This window comes from Pleurodeles waltl, chromosome 3_1, assembly GCF_031143425.1.
Source record: "Pleurodeles waltl isolate 20211129_DDA chromosome 3_1, aPleWal1.hap1.20221129, whole genome shotgun sequence".
NCBI lineage: Eukaryota > Metazoa > Chordata > Amphibia > Caudata > Salamandridae > Pleurodeles > Pleurodeles waltl.
The window spans coordinates 1,002,074,126-1,002,086,285 of record NC_090440.1 but is presented as its reverse complement, the minus strand read 5'-3'; the positions used below and the strand labels follow the sequence as shown (position 1 = coordinate 1,002,086,285).

General features: G+C 52.6%; 1 protein-coding gene across 1 annotated transcript in view; it reads left to right on the top strand.

Moving 5' to 3' along the window:
- The window catches only part of PLA2R1 (phospholipase A2 receptor 1), a 1,061,792-nt gene that overhangs the window by 139,401 nt on the left and 910,231 nt on the right, over positions 1–12,160 (top strand). The gene's annotated exons all lie outside the window — the stretch shown is intronic.

Genomic DNA, 12,160 nt, shown 5'->3' with positions numbered 1-12,160 from the left:
GGCAATGCACTCTATGCAGGAACCACGACCAAACTACAAACAAAAATGCAACGTATCCAAAACACAAAGCCCTCCACAACACAGGTCCGGCCTACCTCAACAACAAAGTCACCTTCCACACCCCCGTCCGCCAGCTCCGCTCCGCCAGCCTCGCCCTCACCTCCGTCCCCCGAGGAAGATCCTTCTCTCACCTCGCCGCCAAGACCTGGAACTCCCTATTGCTCCACCTACGCCAGATTCAGGGCCTCCTGACTTTCAGGAAATGCCTCAAGACATGACTATTCAACCAGAAGCTCCCCCCCAGCACCTTGAGACCCTGACGGGTGAGTAGCGCGCTTTATAAGTAAATTACTTGATTACGTGATTACAGTTCATCATTCTAGGGTTTATTTCACACCTGCTTTACATCTTATGATATTGCAAGGTGGTGAGGGTCTTTGTATTCACGATTCTCGTTTTCACAATTCTGTTTCTTTCATTCTTCATTATCCTCATCATTGCAGCCCATACAATTTACAGTAGATTGCAGTCTTGTTAATAAAACCTATTGAAAACCTCACTGCATCTCTTTCATTTCCTGTGTGTAACTGAGCCATGTTGCTTATGTGAGAAAGGGGTAATCTCTGTTTAACCATGACTCCCCTGAGAAGTCTCAATCTTGAGTCCATGAGTAAAGGCTGTCACAAATCACCTTTTAATCTATTTTGGTTTTTGGTTTTTAGTAAGGTACTGCTTGTGAGCCGGGTGGGTTGGGCCGACAATTGTGACCTGTAGGATTGGCCTAGTCACCTACAAACAAAAGTGCTGTCATCCTTATACCAGCAGTCTTGCCTAGAGCAAGAGTTCAACTATGGCAACACCACTGTTAGGGTAGCAGTTTCGATGCCCTGCCGGTCCAAACAGACCACAATCAGTGAGACAAGCCTATGTCATTGCTCAAACGCCTAATCCGTGTTTGCACATAGCAACAAAAAATAGCACAAGGGATCCAGACATCATTCTAGTTGAGGGCACTCAGGGCAGTGGTACCTATCCATGACCATGCGAGGGACTTTTCCATCCCAACACTTGAGATCCCGCTCTTTCTTCACAATGTGATCTGCTAACTCATTGTATGATTGTTGTGAGAGGTCAGAATTGACTGGGTTCGGTTATAGATTAGGAAATTCTCAAAATAATTTGAAGAGTGTTTTTGAATGACAGCAAGAGTCAATAAGTAATGTAGGATAATAGTTTTTTTGCATTTATACTCGAAATCCTTAGTGTACAATAGCTTATTAGTTTGTGTAAATCCTTTGGTCCATTTATGCTTCAGGATCCACTTCTTGGATTTGAAATCTGTAACTTATTTTATGTACCATTTGGTGCTTTTAAAATTGAGGAAGGGATTTTAGAGCTTGAGAGGCACCAGGAAATCGAGGGCACTTGAGCTATATTGGTTGGGGTTCAAATATACATAGTCGATAGTGGTGAAATTCCAATGAGACAGTTCTGTGTTGCTCGTAAGATCTTAGAGACTAGTAGCACCGGTGCCTGAAGATTTCTTAGGAATGGATTATTTTTCAGAGGTATCCAGATGGCCAGTCCAGAGCAGTAAGAATAGCTGATGTTTATTAAAGGTTGAAAGATTAGACAAACAGCAAATATGTGCCAACCCTCAAAGCAATTAGGTTAAAGAAATGGAGGACAGGGGTACTGGGTTCAGTGCTTTTTCCAGTAGGCACAACAAAAATTATTTCACCCTAATCGATAGGAGCTTTCTCTCAAACATAACGAAACACAGGGGGTCATTCTGACCCTGGCGGTCGGTGTTAATGCGGCGGCCAACCCGCCAACAGGCTGGCGGTCTAAAAAATGGAATTCTGACCCTGGCGGGAACCGCCAACACAGCCCGCCGCTTTAACACTCCGACCGCCACGGCGGCACAAACAAACAGCGCGGCGGTCACCGCCAACAGCCAGGCGGCAGACAATGTACCGCCCACCCTATCACGACTCACTAATCCGCCCCCTTTTCCGGGGCGGGAGCCCCGCCGATAAAAAAATGGCGGAAACAGACTTTTCTAACGGAAAACGCTCACCTCGACACACTCCACGCGGAATCGGGACAGCATGGAACCGGAACTCCACATCCTCCCAGCCATTGCCTTCCTGCTCTTCTACCAGGAGCACGAACGTCGGCGCAGACGACAACGGTGAGTACTGCACCTACGACACAGGGGAGGGGGGAGGAGGAAAGGTTACGGGCAAACACATACGCGATACACCCACCCAAATACCTACACACCAATGCAGATTAACAAGTCAGAGTGACACCCCCAAACCCCAAAGAATAATGCCAAGACAAAAGGAAATGATTATAAAAATTGAAGTATATTATAGGAAATTTAAGTATTGTGAAGTATGAAATATATCAATTTTTTTTTTACATCATTAACTATATATATATGTTGCAAAAGTCTGGCACAGTTTGGCAACCTTCTAATGTTCGTGGGCCAATGTGCATCAACACATGGGCAAAGCCCACACACGAGACCGAGTCCATTGGAGAGAACACTGCTGGGGCATCACAAAAATAAACTACAGGCACCTCAGGGGGAAGGGAACGGGGGGCACCTCAGCCACATGATTCCACGACGCCAGATCCACAAAGCTCCTCCATGCCCACTGGACCATCCTGGGGAGTGCAAAGCCACAGTCTCTCAAGTCTCTACAGTGGGTGGGCTGCCCACTGGACCATCCTGGGGAGTGCAAAGCCACAGTCTCTCAAGTCTCTACAGTGGGTGGGCTGCCCACTGGACCATCCTGGGGAGTGCAAAGCCACAGTCCATCAGGTGGATTACAGACTCCACTGGTCATGGAGGAGGCATGGTGGCCAGAGTGCCTCGTGAAGCCCTGCCCGACACAGATCCGGGCCTGCCAATGGTCCAGCGGTGCTTGAGATGAAGGGCCCAGCGGAGCGGTGCTTGAGATGGAGGGCCCAGCGGAGCGGTGCTTGACAGGAGGGCCCAGCGGAGCGGTGCTTGACAGGAGGGCCCAGCGGAGCGGTGCTTGAGATGAAGGGCCCAGCGGAGCGGTGCTTGACAGGAGGGCCCAGCGGAGTGGTGCTTGACAGGAGGACCCAGCGGAGCGGTGCTTGAGATGAAGGGCCCAGCGGAGCGGTGCTTGAGATGAAGGGCCCAGCGGAGCGGTGCTTGACAGGAGGGCCCAGCGGAGCGGTGCTTGACAGGAGGGCCCAGCGGAGCGGTGCTTGAGATGAAGGGCCCAGCGGAGCGGTGCTTGAGATGAAGGGCCCAGTGGAGCGGTGCTTGAGATGGAGGGCCCAGCGGAGCGGTGCTTGAGATGGAGGGCCCAGCGGAGCGGTGCTTGACAGGAGGGCCCAGCAGAGCGGTGCTTGACAGGAGGGCCCAGCGGAGCGGTGCTTGAGATGAAGGGCCCAGCGGAGCGGTGCTTGAGATGAAGGGCCCAGCGGAGCGGTGCTTGATAGGATGGGCCCTGTTCAGCAGTGCTTCTTACGGCGGGGCCCTGTTCAGCGGTGCCTGTCTTGGCGGGGCCCTGTTCAGCGGTGCTTCTCACGGCGGGGCCCTGTTCATCGGTGCCTGTCTTGGTGGGCCCTGTTCAGCGGTGCTTCTCACGGCGGCCCTGTTCAGCGGTGCCTGTCTTGGCAGGGCCCTGTTCAGCGGTGCTTCTCACGGCGGGGCCCTGTTCAGCGGTGCCTGTCTTGGCGGGGCCCTGTTCAGCGGTGCTTCTCACGGCGGCCCCTGTTCAGCGGTGCCTGTCTTGTGTTTCGAGGGAACCACACCTGGCCAATACTTCCCGCTCAGTCAGCATCGGACCTTTCTGTTGCGGGGCCCTCCTGTGATGGAGTCCTGGGCCCCTGGGTGTCCTCCGACACACCCGGAATGGGGCTGGTGGGGCCCTCCTGGCCAGGTCGGCTGCTTCCTGATTTGTCCGCCCTGCTGCCCTTGCCCTCCTTGGCAGAATCTCTTGGCCCTTGCCTCCCTTACTGGATGTGGCAGGTGACGGGGCAAGGCTACTGTCCTTGGGGGCAGCCGTCTCAGGCCTGTCGCGCCGGCCCTTCACTTTCTTGGTCCTCTTCCCAGGGGGGGGGGCTGGCTGTCCCCTTGCTGCTGGCCGATGTTCCTGCCCTAGGAGCTGGCAGACTCCAAAAGCCATGCACTATGGTCTTCGGAGATGCAGGGCTGGTGGTGGCTGAGGTGTTTTTGGAACTCTTACGAGATGGAGGGGGTGGGTCAGGTGATGGAAAGAGGTTCAATTTTGACAGGAAAAGCTTTTTGGGAGCAATGGGAAGGGTAGCTGGAGTGGGTATGGGTGTCGAGGAAGAGGATGTGGTTGTAGGAGAGTCAAGTGTGCTGTCTTTGGGTGCAGGTGCTTGTGACGGAGGCTGTCGTGAGGTGGAAGGCTGTTGGGTGGGTGCCTGCCTGCGTTTGTGTGGTTTGGAAGAGGGGGTGACAGACACACTGGGAGAGGACACAGGGGACGTGTACATGGCAGTGGGGGTGGTGACTGCACGTGTGCGGACTGTTCTGGAGTGTGTGGTGGTGATGGGCGTACTGGCTGATGGTGGTGTGCATGCAGGTGTGAGTGGAGACGTCATAGGGAGGGAGGAGGGAGACAAGGAGGTGGGGGACACAGAGGAGGTAGTGGCTGTTGGCATGTCTGCATCTGGATGTTGCTTGGGTGAATGTTTGTGTGATCTGTGGTGCTTATGTCTGGATGAGCTGCCCTTGGGTGTTGAGGTGCGTGCAGGCTGGTCTATAGGTGTGGAGGGGATAGGCAGAGGAACAGGGGAGTGGGACTGGGTGGAGGGAGTTGGAAGAGGGAGGCTGGAGACAGGGACAATGGCTGCCGTCAGTGCTGAGGCCAGAGCGTTGAACGATCGCTGCTGGCAGCCTGACCCGAATGAAGGCCCTCCAGGTATGCATTGCTTTGATGCACCTCCCTCTCCACACCCTGGATGGCATTCAAAAGGGTAGACTGCACAACAATGATGGTCCTCAGGAGGTCAATGACCTCCTCACTGAGGGCAGCAGGGGTGACTGGGGCAGGGCCTGAGGTGCCTGGGGTGAAGGAGATGGCCGGCTTCCTGGCCGTGCGGGCACGGGCCGAACGCTGAGGGGCTGCTGGGAGGGCGGAGCTGGTGCGCTGGGTGGCGGCTGTACCTGTTGTAGCGGTGGGCACGGATGTTGCCGCCGCCGCAAGGGAGCTCCCATCCGAGGACGTGTCGGTGTCGCTGACGTCTGCACGGGTCTCCGTGGTGGAGCCCCCCTCGCCCTCCGTCTCACTGGTCAACTCGGAGTCGGTTGCATGGCCCTCCGGGGCAATGTGAGATACTGCTCCCTCTTGCGCCGATGCCACTTCTCCTCCACCTGATGATGCTAATGCACACATTAACAGAATGACAAAGAAAATGGGGGGGGGTGGAGAAATAAAGACAAGTTGAGTGCATGCATTGGGGACACTGTTGGCGGAGAGGACAGACACAGAAGCCCCCTGCACTACGCTGCGCACTTGGGGTACACTACTCAATCATTGGGACATGCCCTATAAGCCTATGGGCGACAACTGCCCACATAGAAAATACAGGTCCATGACTAGCTTTACTAGGCACCCTACAGAGGTGGGGGGTGGGGGCACAGGGCCATGCCTCACGGAGGGGCCTAGACTACAGAAATCGCCCTGGCCTAGGGATACCCACAGCCCTCCTCCCCCAACCAGGCACCTCCACTGCGCGCAAATATAGCTGAATGTGCTGGTACTCACCCCCTTGTGTCTGCTGTGATGTCCTCAAGCGCCCATCCAAATCGGGGTAGGCCACCGCCAGGATCTGGGACATCAGGGGGGTCAAGGTACGACTGGCACCCCTCCTAGGTTGGGAGGCCATCCCCAGCAGAGCCTCGGCGGTCTTCCTGCTCCCGCGGCGGATGTCCTCCCACCTCTTGCGGCAGTGGGTGCCCCGTCTGTTGTGGACCCCCAGGGCCCGGACGTCCTTGGCGATGGCACGCCAAATCTCGATCTTCTGATGGGCGCTGACCTATGTGACATGTACAGGGGGGGAAAAGAAACATCATCACTTTTCTGCATGGTCGATGTGAGTAGCCCCCCCTCCCCAAACTTGCCATGTGGCACATGCTCTCATCTGTCGTGCGATGCATTCCTCATTCGCTCCCCTCCCCTCCATCGTACATCCACCCCACTCATCCCAGGCATTGGCCACTAAGCATTGGCCCCGTGTACTCACCTGTTGGTCTGGAGGACCGTAGAGTAGCGCATACTGGGGGAGGACCCCGTCTACGAGCTTCTCCAACTCTTCGGAACTGAAGGCGGGGGCCCTGTCCCCAGTCGCAGCAGCCATTATCACTTCCAGACCGAGGTCACAGCAGCACTTGCAGTATAGGTCCTCTCCTGTGGATGATCAGGTCTCGAGTGATTAAGCAGATAGAAAATGGCGGTTACGGCCGCGGCGGTGCGTACCGCGACCGCCGGCGCACATCGCCATTGGCTCCTGAAACCCATAGGGTTCAATGTTATCCAATGCGGCTTTGCGCCGCGGTCTTCGACCGCATACCGCCACGGTGTGCCACGCCACCGCAATGAGCTCACATCACATTGTCACACTTCACAGGTCAGGCAGCCGCCATTTCAAGGGCCCACATGGCTTAATTCCTACTGCGTCACACATGCCTAGGCCTTGCATCGACACTCATACAAGCCATTCACTGCATAGAGATTCGTGTACTGTGCAATCTGTGGGAACGTACCTGTGGGTTGATTGACTCCGTGCTCCATGTTGTCCTTCCTAGGCACCGTCCGCTGGGACTTGCGAGGAGACGGAGGAATGTTCCCGTGTACAGACCGCTGGTGGACCTGTCGACAATGGAAGAACGACATATCATACTCACCTACAGACTTAACCGTGCCACTATACAGGAACTGTGTGCCCAGCTGGAGCCAGACCTGATGTCACCCATCCGCCAACCCACAGGGATTCCGCCTCTAGTGCAGGTGCTGTCAGTACTCCATTTTTTGGCGAGTGGATCATTTCAAACTAAAGTGGCCATTTCATCTGGGATGTCTCAGTCTATGTTTTCCAAGGTATTGTCCAGAGTGTTGTCTGCCCTGATGAAATACATGCGGAGCTACATCATTTTCCCTGAGGTGGGGGAATTGCCTACAGTGAAGGGTGATTTCTATGCCCTTGGACACATTCCCAACATCATTGGTGCCATTGATGGGACCCATGTGGCTTTGGTCCCCCCAAAAGACAGTGAACAGGTGTACAGGAACCGAAAAAGTTTTCATTCCATGAATGTCCAGGTGGTCTGTTTGGCTGACCAGTACATCTCCCATGTAAATGCCAAGTTCCCAGGGTCAGTGCATGACGCGTACGTCATGCGAAATAGCAGCATCCCTTATGTGATGGAACAGCTACAGAGAAACCGTGTGTGGCTAATTGGTGACTCTGGTTACCCCAACCTGCTGTGGCTACTGACCCCAGTGAGGAATCCCAGGACAAGGGGAGAGGAACGGTACAATGATGCCCATGGGCGTACTAGGAGGGTGATCGAGCGGACCTTTGGCCTCCTGAAGGCCAGGTTTAGGTGCCTGCATATGACAGGTGGATCCCTAATGTACTCACCAAAGAAGGTGTGTCATATCATCGTGGCCTGCTGCATGCTTCACAACCTGGCTTTGCGACGCCAGGTGCCTTTCCTGCAGGAGGATGGTCCAGATGGTGGTGTTGTGGCAGCTGTGGAGCCTGCGGAGAGTGAAGAGGAGGAAGACGAAGAGGACGACACAGACAACAGGGACACAGTGATACAGCAGTATTTTCAGTAACACACAGGTAAGACTCCACACCAGCATTTTAAATTAACTTTTACAGTACTGGCTCTCTACTGTCTGACCTTTCCCCCCAGTGTATGGTTACTGAGTTGTGATTTTCCCTTCCAATTTCAGAGATGTGGGCCCCACGGCGTGACCTCTGCTTTGTTTCCCCATGGACTACAGCTGTGTGACACTGGTATGTTGTCATCACAATGTAACTGGACAATTTTGTTTGGTTTTGTCTAATACATTTGGTTTAAAAAAAAAGGCAGACTCCAGATGGATTTTGTGCAATAATTGTGTTTATTGAAGTGCAAATATTGTGGAATAGTTTGAAAAGGGGGATGGGTGATGGTGGAGGACTGTCCATGGCAGAGTCCAGACTCTCAGTCTCACAGGTGCATTGTCCATATGGCTGTGGAAGATGGAGCAGAGGCAATCTAAGGTTGGACAGGGTGAACAAGTGGGACAGTGGGATGACATCCGGGGGTATCCTTGCATGGCGGGGGTCTTGACATCCTACTCTGTCTTCTTCCTAGATCTCAGGCCTTTCTTGCGGGGTGGTTCTTGTTCTGCAGGGGGTGGGGTTCGGGTGGCCCATTGCTGTTGTGTAGGTGCCTCCTGTCCACTAGCGCCGGCGGAGGTGGTCGGCTGTTCTTCCTCCATGCTAGTGGCAGGGGCCCTTTGAGGGGCCACATGGTCCCGCAATGTGGTGACAATCAGGTTGAGTGCCACGACGATTGTACCCATTGCGGAACTGATGCTGCGGAGTTCTTCCCGGAACCCCATGTACTGTTCCTCCTGCATGGCCTGGATCTCCTGGAACCTGGCCAGGACCGTCGCCATCGTCTCTTGGGAGTGGTGGTACGCTCCCATGATGGTGGTGAGGGCCTCTTGGACAGTGGGTTCCCTAGGCCTGTCCTCCCTCTGTCGCACAGCAGCCCTCCCAGTTCCCCTTTGTTCCTGGACCTCTGTCCCCTGGACGGTGTGCCCACTACCACTGCCCCCAGGTCCCTGTTGTTGTTGGGGTGGTAGGTTACCCTGGGTGCCCTGTAGTGGTAGACACACCGCTGCTTGACCTGTCCTGGAAACAGAGGCATGGGCCCGCTGGGTGGGTGCTGTGCTGGTGTTCCCAGAGGGGGGTAGGTCTGCTGTGGCCTGTGCCTGTCTGAGGGGAACCGACTGTCCAGAGGTCCCCGATGGTCCGGGCTGGTCATCTGGTTCCAGGTCGACAGAGCTGCTGTCATCACTGGGGGCCTGTTCTGGGGGTTGGATGGACATTTCTGGACCCTCCTGGCCGGTGTGTTGGCGTTCGGGTCATGCAGGGGTAAAAGAGTATGGTTATTGGTTCTGTGTGTGCTATAGCGTGCGATGTGTGGGTGCCCTTGTCCCCCAGTGCTGGCATTCCCTTGGGGGAGGTGTTGTGAGGGTGGTTTGTGGGGGGGATGGGTATGTGCAGTGGTCATGCTTAGGTGATGGGTGTCTATAGTTTGTGGTGGCATTCAGGGCTTGGTGTTGGGATGGGTGGGTTGTGCTGGTGAGACATTAGCAGGGAGGATGTGTGATGGGGGGTTGGGGGTGAGGGTGGGGGTGTGGGTTGGCATGCTGGTGGGTGGGGGGGATGAAGTAGTTGAGATTAGACTTACCAGAGTCCATTCCTCCGCCTACTCCTGCGAGGCCCTCAGGATGCAGGATGTTCAAGACCTGTTCCTCCCATGCTGTGAATTCGGGTGGAGTGGGTGGGGGTCCGCCGCCAGTCTTCTGCACGGCGATGTTGTGTCACGACACCATCGACCGCACCTTCCCCTGTAGGTCGTTCCAGCGCTTTCGGATGTCTTCCCAATTTCTGGGATGCTGTCCCACAGCGTTGAACCTGTCGACGATCCTTTGCCATAGCTCCATCTTCCTGGCTATTGTGGTGTGCTGCACCTGTGTCCCGAAAAGCTGGGGCTCTACCCTGATGATTTCCTCCACCATCACCCTGAGTTCTTGGTCCGAGAACCTGGGCTGTCTTTGGGGTGCCATGGGGTGGTGTGGATGAGGTGTGGGGTGGTGTTTGTGGTGATGAGTGTGGTGGTGTGTGGTGTTTTGTGCGTGGATGTAGTGTGGGTGATGATGTTGAGTTCCTCTGTGTGTTGTGGTTTGCGTTCGCTGTGCTCTCTCTCTCTGTCTCTCGCCTTGTCTCCGATTTTCTAGTAGTGGGGGTTGTGGGTGATGTGGGTGTGTGTTTTATAGTTGATTGGATGTGTGGGAGTGGTGCATGTATGTGTATCAGGTGTGTGTATTTCAAATTGTCCAATATGGCTATTTTTTGGAGCTGGGTGCGTATTTTGACCGCGGCGGTGTGTACCGCCAATGGAATACCGCGTTTGAATGACCGCCGCGTGGATTCGTGGGTCGGAATGGCATGGGCGTATTTCTGTTGGCGTGACGGTGGAGGTTTGGTCATCTCCAGTTTATCGCTAACCGTTGGTGTGGCGGCCTTCAGTGGAGGTCGGGTTTTTGGCGGTTTGGCAGTTGCGGGTCAGAATGACCGTGGCGGTTTACCGCGGCCGCAGCAGTGTTATGGCGGTCTTCTGACCGGCGGTAAGTGCCTTTTACCGCTGAGGTCAGAATGACCACCACAGTTCTGCAGAGAGAAAGAAGATTTTCTAATGGGATAATTTTTTTCCTCATACTGAAAGGTTCTCCTAGCCAGAATGTTCATCATAAACCTACCATTTACTGCCCAGCGCTGCATGGAATGAAATCATTGTTGATATTTTTAACTGTATATTAGTCCTCTGGTACGGAATTAATCTCATCCTATTCAGTACATTTTTCATCCCTGTAGATGACCACTGAAAATAAAGTTTGTCAGAGGGAAACTATCTCTAATACCTATCAGCTGTGCTTGTATTCTGTTATGGTTGTACAATACATAGGATTCTGGAGTCGCTGTATAAATAAATGCACATCTTTACAAGACGTCAGAACTAGACTATTACAAGTTATTGTAGTTGAGTTCTGACGTCAAAATGCCTGCTGCCAGAGCCAGGAGGTCAGGTCACGGAGCATAATTGCAGTAGGTGTTTAAAGCAAAAAAAACTAAACACTGCTTTTCATTCGTTTGCTCTATTTTTCTATTTTACAGTGACTAGCAGAAAGAACACGCTTATTTTTGCACTACTTCGACAATTATAGAACAGTTAGAATCTTTCTGCATGTTCCCACACATTATGAGTTACTGCAGCTTTTTTTTAACAACTTGTACTGAACTGTTTCTGATATCTTTTTGTAACAAATATCTAACAGGTTTTTGATGTCTTTAATTTTGCACTAAACGTTCTATTTTTATTCATGTTTGAAAACATGCTTTCTCTTTCTGAAAGACCTCCCCAACAAGGTTTTAAGTAGTTTGTGGGGAAGATGATGGTGTGACCATGTGTTATATGGGATCAAGCACCCCTTATTGCACATGATAAGGATATTGTAAGTGACCTCGGAGTTCTATAACCTTATAAAGGGAATTGGCCGTCAGCCTCGTTTCTCTATATGGTTATAGAACTCCTTGGTGAACTGTAATGTCCTTATTATGTACAGCAACGGGTACTTTATGCCTCATGTATCATTTATTTTCTTTGGATCCTGAATACATACATTCAGGACCGGTAAGACATATAACCACAAATCTTTGAGAAATGTGTTGCCTTTCAGAAGGCTAATATACCTGCATGCTCTAGTAGTTGGAGAAATCAAAACCTTTTTTATTCACATAATACACATAAGTCTCATGAAAATTAAGGGATGTTACACACTAAGCCCGAGTGGTCCTCTGCAACAAACCTGCATCTGAGATATGCCCTTTTGTACAAAGGACATAAGGGATACCAACTCAATCTATTTTCCACATGGTATCTGAAGTCACATCTAGTGTGCATACCCCTGCAGTACAGATCCAATTTCATTCTTCTGGCAAGTCAGTTTCTGCTTGAATCAAGTCTACCATGGGTGAAAAGTATGCAAACGGTGTAATCCTAAGAAGAAAAATGCCCTGGCTTCTTGTACCATGCTGTCCGTCTGGCATAGTTTTGTGGCCAGGTTAGCAGGTTGTTCCTTCTGCTGGGCTTGACAGTGATGCTGGTCTTGGGTATTTTGCAGATCTTGTGGGGTAACTAAAGTAGTTCCTGATTCTGAGGAAACTTGTTCATCGTGCCTCTGGCTGCTGTTGCCTCTCATCCTGTGCCAATCCCTAGGAAGGAGCTGGCCATCCATCGCACTATTTTAGATCTGGATTTTGATTGTCCATTGTCAAAGAGACCTATTTATAACAA